Source organism: Sciurus carolinensis, chromosome 13 (assembly GCF_902686445.1).
Source record: "Sciurus carolinensis chromosome 13, mSciCar1.2, whole genome shotgun sequence".
Taxonomy (NCBI): Eukaryota; Metazoa; Chordata; class Mammalia; order Rodentia; family Sciuridae; genus Sciurus; species Sciurus carolinensis.
The window spans coordinates 22,815,785-22,830,186 of NC_062225.1; positions in this window are offsets into that span (position 1 = coordinate 22,815,785).

The window sequence follows — 14,402 nt, forward strand, 5'->3', positions numbered from 1 at the left end:
CACATTGATGTATCTTGTGCCAGAAAGTAAGGAAAGACCCAAAGAATGGAAGGAAACAGGGTGAGGAGGTGTATGTGCTAGGGAATCAAACCCAAGGCCTCACACATCCTCGACAAGCATTCAACCCCTGAGCCACACCCCCAGACCAGGAGACAGAAATGTTTGACAAAGCACCAAGACAACTCAAGAGGGAAAGAAGTTTTTTTCTTTAAAGATGAGCCTAGAATAACTGGACATCCACAAGCAAACTAAAGAAGTTGAACCCTTACATCATATCATATGCAAAGATTAACTCAAAATTAATCAAAGACCCAAATGCAAGAGAGCCAAAACTATAAACCTCTTAGGAGAAAATATTGGTTTAAATGTTACCCTGGGATTTGGCAATGGCTTCTTAGAAATAATACCAAAATTACCAGCAATAAAGGAAAAGAAAAACAGATAAATTGGACTTTTAAAAAACATTGTTTTGTTTGTTTTGAAGGACAGTATCAAGAAAGCACAGAATGGGAGAAAATATTAACCAATTATATGTCTACTAAGGGACACATCTATAATACATAAACAACCCTCAAAACTCATTTATATAAAAACAACTCAATGTAAAAATGGGCAAAGGATATGAACAGACATTGCACGGAAGATGTACATGTGGCCAATGGTGGATGTGAAAAGATGTGTCGTTGGGGAAATAAAAATTTAAACCACAATGAAATACCACTTCATACCCACTAGGATGGCTTTAATCAAATAGCAAGTATTGCCAGGTGCAGTGGTACACACCTATAATCCCAGCAGTTCAAAGTCAGTTTCAGCAACTTAGTGAGACCCTAAGCAACTCAGAGAGACCCTGTCTCTAAATGAAATAGTTTTTAAAGGGCCAGGGATGTAGCTCAGTGGTTAGGAACCCCTATGTTCAATCCCCAGTACCAATAAATAAATAAATAACACAAACAGCAAGTGCTGCAAGTGTTGATGGAACGTAGAAAAATAGGAACCCTCATTTACTGTGAAGGGGGAGAGAGGCAGTTCCTCATAAAGTTAAGCACACTAGAAAGACAGAAAACCTTATGCTAAAGAAGACTAAAAAGATCTTGAAAACTAAATGCAGTGAATAATATTGGATTAAATCCTGAGTCAAAAAATAATAATAATAATATAAAAGACATCAAAATAATAATAATATAAAAGACATCATTGGGACAACTGGTTAAAGTTGAAAAGATCTGAAGATTATAGTATAGCATTGCATCAATGTTAAATTCCTACTTTTAATCATAGCATTTTGGCCATGTATGTAAAAGACATACACACTGGAAAAGAAGAAAGAGAGAGAGAGAGAGAAAGGGGAGGGAGGGAGGAAAGAGAGAGGAAGAAAGAAAAAGAAAGAGAGGATGGAAGGAAGGAAGGAAGGAAGGGAGGGAGGGAGGGAGGGAGGAAAGAAAGAAATTTAAGAGTAAAGGGCATGGGCTGGGTTCAATGGTGCACTCCTGGAATCCCAGCTACTCAGGAGGTGAGGCAGAAAGATCACAAGTTCAAAGACAGAGTAAGCAACTTAGCAAGACCTGTCTCAAAATAAAATTAAAAAGGTTGGAGATGTAACTCAGTGGTACAGTATCCCTGAGTTCAGTTCCCAGTACTGGGAAAGATGAAGATGATGATGAAGAAGAAGAAGAAAAATAAGTATCGATAGTAAAGAGGCATGGTGTCTGCAACTTTTTCTCAAAAGTCTCAATAACAATAATTTTAGCTATATAGAGAAAAAGTGGTAAATGCGGCTAAAAGGCAGGTATACTGGAGTACTTGCTATCATTCTTGCAATTTTTTCATGAATTTGAAAGTATTTTAAAATTGCTTTAATATTAAAAACAAATGAAATATAAAACTCAACACCCTGTATATTAATTAGAAACACATGTATACAAAACAATGCATATTTTGTGAGACTATAAACAACAAAGACAAACACAGTAAGCATCCAGTGGTTTTAGAGGAGGAGCCAGACATGTAGGGAGAAAAAGAATGGAAGTGTTCAGCCTAAAGTTTTTCTGAAAGACTAGCAAGGAGGTCTGGCAGAGCAAACCAATAATTTCTCACATTGCACTTCTGAGAAACAAAGAAAAGCTTTATAGTTTATCTCCCTACTTTGGCATTGTTTCCATTTTATGACATAAAATACATCCACATGTTCTTTATGCAGTTTTTAAAGTGGGGAGAAAATGGGGAAATATCCATATAATTTATTCTAGACTATTAAAAGTGAGATCAAGCTATAGTCACTAATAAGACCACAACCTGTGGTTAAGCTTCAGGAATAGAAAGATTCATTATTTCGAAAAGTATAGCTATCAGCTATACTTTTTCTGGAGGGAGGATTAAAGAAATGGACTTGCATATACATCGGTCTAATTATTTTGTGAGTTTTACAATTTTTAAATTAATCATGTAATACATGAATATGTTCTCTTCATGGCAAAATTCAAATAATATAAGCATTGTGTTGATGATTTAAAATATATTTAACTGTGACTTAGAGAAGACATTGTTTCTTACAGAACAATTTGTAGTTTTTAAAAAGTTAATGCAAACTCCCTTTCAACATAACACAGTGTACAACAATAATGATTACGGAATTATGCCTCTATTAATGCGATAACCTTTTCAAATAATACAAATGCCCAATGGTAAGGTTGTCTGTTTCCAATTTCCTTGAGCAAAATGGTGAAGAGTCTCACGTTCCCGGAACTTCCCTCCTGTACGAACACTCTGAAAATGTGTAAGCTACTACAGCGGGTATCTTTTCAAAACTCGAGGCCTGTGCACGCTAAGATTCCTATGTTTCTCCCTTGCTTCTACCTCCTAGAGCATGGAAACCTTACCCGATTTTCTCCAGGCTGGGGAAGGAACTCCCGCCCCAGGCTTCCATTGCCTCCTCTTCCCTTCTAGGCTCCCAGCTTTGCGCAGTAATTCTCAATCCCGAGGCCTGTCCCGGCAGAGATCTGGGGTGCAGAGAAAGTGTTTTCAGGTGGGGGCTGATTCTTAATATCTGGAAGTTTAGCTAGCACCACACTCTGCCCATAATAATTCCACAAGAAATATCTGTGCAAATTGTTTTGGAAAGCAGTTCGGCAATATATTTAGCAGCCACGAAAATGTCCCTAAGCCAGACGCGATGGCATGCCTGTAATTCTAGGTAGTTGGGAGACTGAGGTAGGAGGATCGCAATTTGCAGCCAGCCTGGGCAATTTAGTGAGACCCTATCTTGAAATAAAATGAAAAGGGCTAGAGATGTAGATCAGTGGTAGAGCGCTTCCTAGCATGCCCGAGGCCCCGAGTTCCGATCCCCGGTAAGCAGAACAAGAAAAAGAAGTCCCTATCCCGTTGAGCCAGTAAGGCTCCTGAAGAAATTATCCTCCCCGAAAGAGAAAGCTATATACATGAAGGTTTTGATTTGTGTATTAGTTTAATGCTTAAGAACTGGAATAACTGACAATTGAATGGTTAAAGAAGTTACATAGTTAAACCTAATAGGGTATTAAGCGGCCGTTGAAAAGTCTACTTTTGAGGATCATAGCACACGGCAAATATTTAGGTGTGAACTCAAACAGAAAAGGTTGGATACAAAACTGCACGTTCGCCAGGACTCAAATTGTGCGAAATAAGGATGCACATGTAAAAAAGAACTGAAAGGGTCTGTGCGGGGAATAGTGAGGTTTGTTTGTTCGTTTGTTTCCTGTTTTCATTTCTATTGTTCTATTCTTAAGACCAGTGTGCAAAGATTGGAAGCAGCGTTAAGAAGTGTATCAATCTTGCTCATACGATCTGAAAACAGAAGACAGTATTGTCAGCTAGAGGAATGCGTTTCTAATGGAGGATTTCTAGCTCCTCAACCGGCCCCTGAGACTGGGGGCCGAGAATGGCATTCTCAGTGTCCTTCAGAGCAAAGTCACAGCCTCCGAGTCCACCTGGACCAAAGTGCAAGAAAGGGCTCTCCTGTCCACCACCCATGAATCCGCGTGGGCGACCCGAGTCCATTTAGGCTCAGCTGAACGTCGGTTGGTTGCGGAGGTTTTCTCCCGGGATCAGTCCCTTTGGACTTATTTCCCCCTGAGCAACCTGCAGGTCCCCACCAAGATCAACCCGCGGGTCTACCAAACGGAAGAATTCGGGAGACATCTGGACGAAAGCGGCTCTCCCAGGGTGGAGCCCCTACCGCGCTTTGTTTGTTTGGGTGGCTCGCGGCCTCCCAATTTCCGGCCCCGCCCCTTCCCACTCCACCGCCCGCTTTCCCCCAACTCCGCTCCCGCTTCTCCGCTTCCTCGCACCCTGCCTTCGTGTCTTCTACTTCTCGCCCGGCCTCCTTCCTTCTCCTTCTCTTCCAGCCATCTTCATACCCACCCTGCCCCTACCCGTCACCATCTCCCCAGCAAATTTGCAAATTTCGCCTCCGCAGAACAGACTCGGTGGAAAATCAGCCTGATCCATTCTGAATGGGCCGGGGTTCGGAGAAACCAAGCAACTGGGATCCAGTTTCCCAGGCTGCAACATCGGGGAGGGAAAGCCAAAGGCTGAGGCTGCGGATGGGAGAGGCAGATCCCTGAGGGAGGAATGACAGAGGCTGGGAAGGCTGAAGGTGGCGAATCGAGTGGGGTCACCTCCACCCAGAGACCCTGAGAGTGCTCATCTATCCGTCCGTCTGTTTGGGGGGGGGGGTTCTTAAATCATCCACCAAGAGCGGAATTTCCGAGTGCAGCACCCACTTCGCATCCCACATCTCCAAGTTTGTTCTCCTTGAGAATCCAGGAGCTCTCTAAGAAGGGGTCAGGGACAGAACCCAAGTAACTGATAAATATTCTACTTAAAACTGTTCGAGGCTCACAGTCTCACACACACTTTACCTCTCTTTTGGGAAGAGCGTGTCTCGCTCAGCTGTCCTCCCAACTCTACCACGGTGCATGTACAGGATGCACAGAAGAATGGACAATGAGTTGCGATTATTTTTACACAAATGGTGTCATACTCCATGATTTGTTCCATAGGGAGGTCACAGATGCCAGGGACACGGAGAGAGAAAATTCCTTTGCACTGTTCGGTGCGTTTTATTGGACTGTTTGCCGAAGAGAAGTTTCACCTTATCAGAAAGAAAAAGGTATTATAAAAATAAAAGGAAACGGGATTAAAATCTAAAAGAAAAGTAGGTAAACCCTGTTCTGCAGACTGCGCGCGCTACAGTCGGAAGGTCGACACGTTGCTTGAAGTCGCAATTTTGAGTTCTCCTCGCCACCCATTCATTCCTTGGGCCAAGGCCCAGGGTCGGCGAAGTCCCTGCCCTGCGGTCGCCAGAGGAAGTGGACTCCGCTCGAGAGGTGGCGGACCAGCCCTCCGTGCGCTCTGAGCGCGGCTTCGCGATCGCAATGCCTTGCTGCGGTTCCCGCGTGGGGTCTGTAACCCGCCTCTCTCGTGGACCTTGACCTCCAGCGAATCTCGTCGCCACGTTTAGCTCTCCCTGACCTGATTTTGAACCCGCTAATCCCGTCCCGAACTCTCGCCCCGCGGCGATCCCTCGTCCCGGCCCGGCGCGCTAATTCCCGCTGACCCTGCGGCCCCGCCGCCTCTCGCAGCTCGCGCAGCTTTGAACAGCGGCGAGGGTTTCCGGCCTCCGAGCAAGGGCGTGATCCCGCGCGCAATCTGCACCTCCCGGCGTCGCCCCCAACCCACGCTCCAACACTCTCGACCCAAGCCAACAGTCTCTAATTACAAACATTCCGCCCTCTCGCTTTCTCTGGGTTCATTTGTAAGTTTGTGTAATTAATTTGTTTCTTTAAGAAAACGATCGGCCTCACAAAGATCAAAATCTTCGGTAACACACTAAGCTGGCGATGCTGTGGCGCTGTCGGCACTTTCGCGGTGGCTTCTCAGTAACGAGGACCTCGGAAGAAAAAGCGAGGAACCGGTTCGCGAAACAAGCGCCAAAGCCAAGTCTGAAAAGGCTGGAAGTAAGTGGGCAGCGCGAATTCATTCCTGTTTTCAAAGTGGAAGTGGATGTACGTTCCAGATGAGACAAGAACTTGGGGCATCTAGGGGTGAGGATCTGGACAACTACTTGTCATTTTATAATCCTTTATGCTTTTTTTTAAATTTTTTTCTCAGATGCATGTTGTCCTTCTTTAAAAAGCTAAAAACGATGAGTATTTTAAAAGTTGATTAAATGTTTTCCACATCACACGCTTTTACAAACACCTGACACATCCGCTGAAGGCGTGGGTCTGCACGTTGGTTCCCAGTTGTTTCGTTTTGTAAGCCACCTGAACAGAGCACAGACAACGTTTCTCTCTGGCCCTCACAAGGCCACTGCGTCTTCTTCATGACAGTGCTTCCTGATAGGGAGTATTTTTCAGAGGTTGTTTTCTATGAATGAAAACAAACCTGAACTTAGAGTCACCAGCTGGTTTGTGCATATCTGTATGAACCGTCAGGTGGAGTGGCCCGGTAAAATCCATCTCCATATATCCAACCTTGACACCAAAACGAGTCTAATATACAGGAGAAGGTTGACTATCTCCAGTGATGTAGGTGCTACCACTGTGGGGATTTGAGTGTGTTTGGCTCACATCTGTCCCCTAGTGCCTGACAAGCTGCCCCTGCACATAGTAGGAGCTCCATAAAGATTTATTAGATTTATAGACCAGAATATGCAACCACTCCTGCAGAACTGCTCTCAGTAGGTATAAATTCCTAGTGTCACCTTGGGGTGAGGGGGTTGGCTCTGTAGGCTACAACCTCCAGGGACTTCAGCTAGTGGCCAGCACCTTTCAGTATTCCCACAGATCCCCAACAAGTCACCCAGCACTCACTCAGCTCCTCACCCTTTTGTTTTGGAAGTCCTTTCCCAGGGTGAAAAGATGGAGAATCCCTTCAGCCCACTCCACCCACACTTCTGTTCCCTGCACCACAGCCCGAAATCTCTGGATAATCCCCTCCTGTGCCCCAGGCACAGGCCAGGCAGCAGAGAGTCCAAGGGCACTGTGTCCAGACCCACTTGGGCCAGTGAGCCAGAGAGTCTCCAGTGATAAAGAGGTAAGGGGAAGACACCAGAGTCAAGGTGACCGAGAAATGGGTGCCAGAGAACTCTCTTATCCCTCACCTCCCATTACCAAGCTCAGTCTGGATCCACCTGCAGGTGACACTGATCACAAGTGATCATTTCTTGGAGCAACAGGTATGTGGATTCTTCAGAGCTGGGATATGGGAGAAGGGTGGTTGGTAACCTTGAATATGCAGTGTTTGCGCAAATGCAGAGGGTACAATAAGTCACTCTCCAAAAGCTTTCTGAGGTACAATGAGAGGACAATGACAGAAGTGTGGAAACGAAATGCCACTGTGAACCCATTCTAATGCCAACATTCATATTTTTTTATTTTTCTGTATTCTTTTGAACTGAATTCCACAAATTCAAAAAGGTATCAAAGGACATGAAGACCCCCCCCCGCACCAAGGCTGACCTGGAGAACGGTCCCAGCAGTTCTCCCCCCATTATCCCCCTCTGGCCTCTCTGGTGTACCTTGTATGAAATGCCCAAGAAGGAACATGTACCCTCAAACCCCTATTGCCTCCCCACACGGTCTCTGATTCCTGAGTGGGCACTTGGGGATCTCCAGCTAGAAAGAGGGCAAAATCTCATTTCCATGCAGAGACCCCAGTAAATTATAAATGGAGAAATCTCCACACAGTGTCTGTGCCAGGTCCCTGAGTTGGATGATTGGAGACAGGGTTTTAGTTTGGGCCTCACAGCTCACTGTCCTGTAAGTTCAAGGTTCATTTCTGGGAAGCAGAAGTTCGAACCAGACGAGCAGAGTTGCTGTTGTGAGGCCTTGGTGGCCCATGACTTTTCTCCTAAACCTTTGCCTGAGACACCCAGGCATTGCATTTGAGGGCTGGAATCTAAGTCCACATCCCTCAGGCTCAAAAAATTGCCCTCTTTCTCCTTGGACATGGCTAACCAATGGCTAACCTCCTCAATCTTCATCTTCCTTGGCCAGAGAAGGACAGGGACCAACAGATGCTATAGTGTTCTTGGCTATAAGTGGAAACTAATATAAGCTTAAATTTTCTTTCCTCCAGCACCTACAAAGTACTCTACACAGACTAATTTACTGTTCATAACAATTTCAGAGGTTGGTACTGTTATCATTCCCATCTAATGGATGAGGACACTGTGGCACAGAGAAGTTAAGAGACCTATTAGCAACTAGTTAGTGGCAGAACCAGGCTTTGAATCCAACCTAACCAAGAACCATGACTCTGAACCATTACCCCAAAGCCTATAATTCCTACAGCAGTAACAATGACCCCACCTCATTGGACAGAATTGGAAAGGAGACTAGGGACACATAGCCATCAGATGATACTTCTCTGAGCCTCTCCAGGGTCCTCCACTTGCTACCTTTTCTGGCTGAGCTATTGGTTGGACACCCAGAATCAGGGAAGCACAAAACACTCTCACACAAAAAGTGGAAATAATTCAAATGTCCATCAATAATGAATGAAAAAACAAAACGTGATATAACCATACAGTGACTATTATTCAGCCATAAAAAGAAATGAAGTACTGATACCTGTTTCAATATGAATGAGCCTTGCTGGGCATGGTGTTGCATACCTGTAATTCCAGTGACTCTGGAGGGAGCCTGAGGCAGGAGGATTGCAAGTTTGAGGCCAGCCTTAGCAATTTAGCAAGGCCCTAAGCAAGTTAGTGAGACCCTGTCTCAAAATAAAAGGACTAGGGATATGGCTCAGTGGTAACGGCACCCCCCAGGTTTAATCCCTAGTGCCAAAAATTAATTTAAATTCAAATTTAAAAATATAAATGAATCTTGAAACATACTAAAAAAGAAGCCAGGCACCAAGATCACATATTATAAGATTCCATTTATATGAAATGTGCAGAGTAGGCAAATCAATAGAGACAGAAAGATTAATGACTGCTTAGGGATGACGAGAAATGGGAGGTTGGGGCTATGAATTTCTTTTTGAGTTAATAAAAATGTTTAAAGTAGCTGTACACAATGGCACGTGCCTGAAATTCCAGCACGTGGAGGCTGAGGTAGGAGGATTGCAAGTTCAAAGCCAGGCTCAGCAACTTAGTGAGGCCCTGAGCAACTTAGCAAAGCCTCAAAATAAAAATAAAAAAGGGCTAGGGATGTGGCTAAGTGGTAAAGTACCCCTGGCTTCAGTTCCCAGTACCAAAAAAAGAAAAAATAAGTTTAAAGTTTATAGCAGTAACCGTCACACATGTAAGTACACTAAAAATCTTGAACTATATACTTTAAATGGATGGACTGTATGAAATGTGAATTAGAACCCAATATAACTGTTACCAAAACAAAAACAAACAACACCCATAGTTTTAAGACCTTGAGGTCACCCACCACCGCAAACCCAGGCTCAGCTCAGTTGTACCAGGAACCACAGACTCATAGTCCAGGTTTCTTTTGTCTCCGCAGAGCTCACAGGTCACAGGTGACTGTTCCCTCAATCCCAAAGCCCCTTCTAGCTGCACTAGGAGCCACCGTTCAGTTGAGGGGGGCAGAGGACAGAGCCTGGGCTGGGAGGGAACTCCATTCTCAGAGTGAAGTTAGTATGGAAGAGGTTTTCATCTTCCCTGGCAGAGCCTTGGGGCCTCACTCTTGGGTTTGAATGAACACCAGCCAGCTATGTGACTTTGATCTCAGTTTTCTCTTCTGCACAATGGGCAACTGAGCCCCCACCATAAATAGTCCAGTGACTATTTCATGAAATGATAAGTCTGGCACAGCTTTAGGCATCTAGCTAGTGCATCCCTTGCTAAAATCAGATAAAAATGTTTTGGGGATGATCCATATAAAATCAGAATATGGTGGGAGTGCAGGGTTTTGTTTGTCAAGAAGGGAAACATTTTGGAAGATTCTCTGTCGTTTTCATCTCTTAGTTCATTTAAAATCCATGTGGGTCAGATTATAATTTTGGGACATGAACAAGTGAAAGAGGCCTTTCTCATTCTAACAGAGGGAGGGCTGAAGAGAAGAAAGGAAATAAAGGAGTGAGGGAAGAAAGGAGGAACAAGAGAACAATGGGTGAGCGAGGGACAAGAGGGAAACTGCTGCGGAGTTCTGAGGGACCGAAGGAAGGGACCCGCCCAGGAAGGGATCCAGAGAGGAGGGAGGAAAGATGAGAACTGAAGGAGAAAAGGATGAAGAGGGAGTAGGAGAAAGATTCCCAGATACCGCCCCCAAGGAGGAGAGGAAGCAGCGACCGCTCTGGGAGGAATCTGGTTGGAGAAAAGAGGGATCACCAAGTCAGGAGTCGCCCACCTCTCCTGACCTGCCTCCTCCCCTACTCCACCCAAACCCCTGGCCAAGGCTGCCACCTCTGTTTCCTGAACCACCACATACGATCACTTCCTGGCTTTTGCTCCAGCAGTTCCTGCCCCCCTGCACCTCCATGTGTCAGCTCATACATGCACACACTTGTCCCAATTTTGTGCATCTCAACCAGGCATCACCTAGCAATCTTTTAAATATATGGGTGCCCACTAGGAACCATTAGGAAGTCTGCAGTTGAGCATAAATATTTTTTATGCTAAGTTCCCAAGTGATTTAATATGTGATGGATATAAAAAAACCCTCCCCTCTTGCTTGAGCCTCCCTGATCTGTGTCAAGGCCAAAGCCAAGACAGATGTTGCCTGCTCCTCCATACCTGGTTAGGTACTGGTACCTGGAAGGCTTTGTCAGACCTCACTTGTCAGCATCAGTCCCTCCAGTGTGTTCCTCTTTCTGAACTTTCCTAGACCCATAGCCTCCTCCAGAAAAACCTTGAACTACATCCCTAACCTTTATGATAACAATAATTGTTATCATAATTAAAATTAATATTTTGAGACAGGGTCTCACTAAGTTGCCCAGCCTGGTCTTTAACTTTTGATCCTCCTGTCTCAGCCTCTCATGTAGTTGGTATTACAGCCATGTGTCACCATGTCAGCAGTAGTGATCTCTTGTGCTTCTCAGTCTCCCATCCACCCTCCTCATGTTCCTCAGCCCAGAGCAGAATCCCTGGAGTCACTGACATGCCTCCGTCATCTGGTATTAGCTGAAGTGAGGCAGTGACTGAAATCGCAGGCAGCTAGTGATCCAGGAGGGTCCTAATCCACAGAATTTGAGGAGCCTCACTATGACCCCAGCACCTCTTCTGCCACCAGAAAGAACTGCCTGTGAGCTCACTGTAGAAACTGCCTTGCTAGTCCACTCAGAAATAAACACATTTGTATTGTTTTACAAAAAAACAATGCCCATTGTAAAAAAAAAAAAATCCCTTTAGCATCCCATCTTCTCTTAAAATGTCAACAACCTCCTACAGTGAGGAGGTGGGACAGTGGATCCCTCTCTAGCATGCTAATGCAGAAGTCTGACTTCTAGGCACATAGGGGTGGGGCACAGGCAGGAGGTCAGAGAAAGAAATGGGATATAGATCCTTTCTCTCAAATCTCTTGTGCTTACTAAGCTGTGTCTTCAGTGTCCCTCACCGCTCACCCCAAGTTCCTAGTATCTTTCAGCTGCAAGGGGAATTCCCAATCTAACTGTTGATGGTCCTGGGAAATGAATTCTCTGGGGACAAAGCAAGTACTGCCCAGGATCTCCCAGTGACCTCTGGGAATGCAGCAAAATCAGGAGAGAAGCAGGCAGGAGACCCACACAGAAAGTAGGTGAAGCCGGGCAAAGAAACCCCAACCCTTTTGAGCCTTCAGGTAAAGGTGGGGAGGGAGATGCACAGGCTGAGAGAACAAAAGGGACGATAGAGACCCCAAGAAAGAGGAATAGAAGGAAGTGTGAGCCTATGAAGACACCCCTGAGTAGGAGTCTCAGGGTAGAGAGGCGTGCCTCACCCGGGCCTCAGAAAGACACAAGCAGCGAGAACAAAACTTGCTGGGCTGGGTCCAGGTTCAAGCCTGGAGAACTGGCCTGGTACAACTGTCAGAGCTTCTTGAAGAATACAAACAAGAAAAAAGGGTCAGACACAGCTGGACCCGGTGACACAGCCTCTAATCCCAGCCACTCCAGGAGGCTGAGGCAGAAGTGCAGGTTGGCGGCCAGCCTCAGCAACTCAGTGAGAGAGACTTGGCCTCAACTAAAAAAAAAAAGGTGACGATGTAGATCAGTGGTAAAGCACCCCTAATTTCCAATCTCCAGTACCCAAAGTGGGGGGCAGACGTAGGTCCGCCCCATAAACACATTGGGGATTGAACACAGGGGCTCTCGACCACTGGGAGGTATACTCCCAGTCTTTTTAATTTTTGGTTTTGTTTTTGGCACGAGGGATTAAACCCAGGTGTGCTTCCCCACTGAGCTACATCCCAACACTTTTTATTTTTATTTTTTAAATTTTGGGACAGGGTCTGGCTAAGTTGCTGAGGCTGGTCTCAAAACCTACCTCAGCCTACCCCGTCGCTGGGAATACAGTCCTGTCCGTAACACACCAGGCTCAGGCACAGGTTCTAAGCACCTGACAGGGAGCTGCACTGAAGGTTGTGGCCAGAGCTACCAGGGAGGATTATTGGGCTCCAAAGAAAGGTACTGGGTAACCCTTAAGAACCAGGTAAGCTTTGTCTTCTCCCCTGCCCCCGCCACCCACACACCTTTGCTCCCCTAGCACCAGGCCGGGCCTCCCATTTCTCACCCTAGAACAGAGGGCTCCAGGTTGGGGAAGGCCGATGTTATTTATCCACAGGCAGCTGGGAGCCAACTCTCAACACCACTAAGGCTCGGAAAGTCCTCTCAACGCTGAGCTGCCCAAAGGTGAGGAGGAGGTGGGTGGATCCCGGTGAACATTCCTCAAGAATGACCGGAATGGGCCCACGCCCTTTAGAGGCAACAGGGATTATGACAGGGGCAAGTGAGGCCAGACAGGATGGCCACTTGCCCCAAGTTAGGCTGATCCTTGGAGAAACCTAGATCTAAGTAAGAAGTCTCTGAATGGAGCTGGGAGATGGGGCGACTTGCCCTGCCCACTCTTTCCGCGTTCCTCCCACTAACCGTGGAGGATCTGCGTTATCGTGGATAAGGAATACATGGTGGTAATGTCACATGCCTCCAGTTCAGGACGTAGCGACTGACTGGGCCCTGAACCTATTCATTTCGCAAGGAGAAGCCCCCTAGTTTCTCCAGACCAGCGAAAGCTAATATCCGGTATTGTGCTATGCTGTGCTGTTTATCAGGCTGCGGCGGTGGTGTGGGACCAAGGAAGGATCCGCCAGCACCTGGGGTTTATCTACACTGAAGTTGCACCAGGGCCAGAGCCACTGAATATAGGTCATTGCCCTGCCCATAACCTACTGGGATCCTCTTCCCACCTCCTTCATGTTCAGGTTCCTCAATTTCCAAAAAGTGAGAGGAGGTAGAGAGGCTGGAGGAAATTCTCTGAGTCCCTAGGGTCTTGGCCAGGTGGGGATGTCAGTGAGGCTGCAGGTGGAGACTGATCCCGAAGGCGAGATCAGTAAACTTAGGACACTGGTTCTCTGGTCCCAACCACAGGATAAGAAATTCCCATTCCAGCGAATTCGCTCCAGACGGACTCCCAACGCCTCCGACTCAGCATCGCTCTTAACGCTAGACAACTGGGTAACCCAGAGACAGACGGCGCTGTAACGTGGGCGCCCCCGCCACATCACATTCAGGAGAGACCGACACAACTCCACAACCTACTACCTGGCCCTCCGCCCAGCCCACATACGACCTAGCCAAGGGGCGGTATCCAGGCACTAGTGCACTGAGCCTCTCTTATCCAGGACCAGCAGGAGGTACGGCGGAAGGACGCGGTCTACCGGAATGGAAGGACGCGCTAGTGGGAACCCAGTGACCGTGCACTGCCAGCCTCCTGGGTAAGGAGCTGGGCCATAAGGGCAGCGTGCCGGGAAATCGCTGGGGGCGCCCGGGCGGCCTGGAGTTCGAAAGCCTGGGTTCAAGCGTCTGCCCAGACTTCTTCCTCGGCCTAAGGTTTCTGTTAGGCCAGGAGCGCTGCTTGGCCAGGAGACCCAGTCCCCACCCCCACCTCCATACGCACTCTGGCCTGCGTGCGCAGAAGCCCTGGCTTCCTCGTTCGATTCCTGTGCGCGCAGCCCTACGGCTGGGGTTCGACTGCCCCGGCCTTCGGAGAACAGAGAGCCCACATTTCTGCCAAGGTCGAATCCCGTATCGCGAAAAAAGAACAAGAGAAAGGAAGAATAAAGAGCGCGAGAGAAAGGAGGCTGGGAACTCCCAAGACACCACATGCTGGCCCTCCTGAGCTTCCCCGCAACCAGCGACTGGAAGCTGTCGGAACCTCCCAGGTTCTGGCTGCGCGGGACTTGACCGGAGGCCACCGGCCTCTCCCT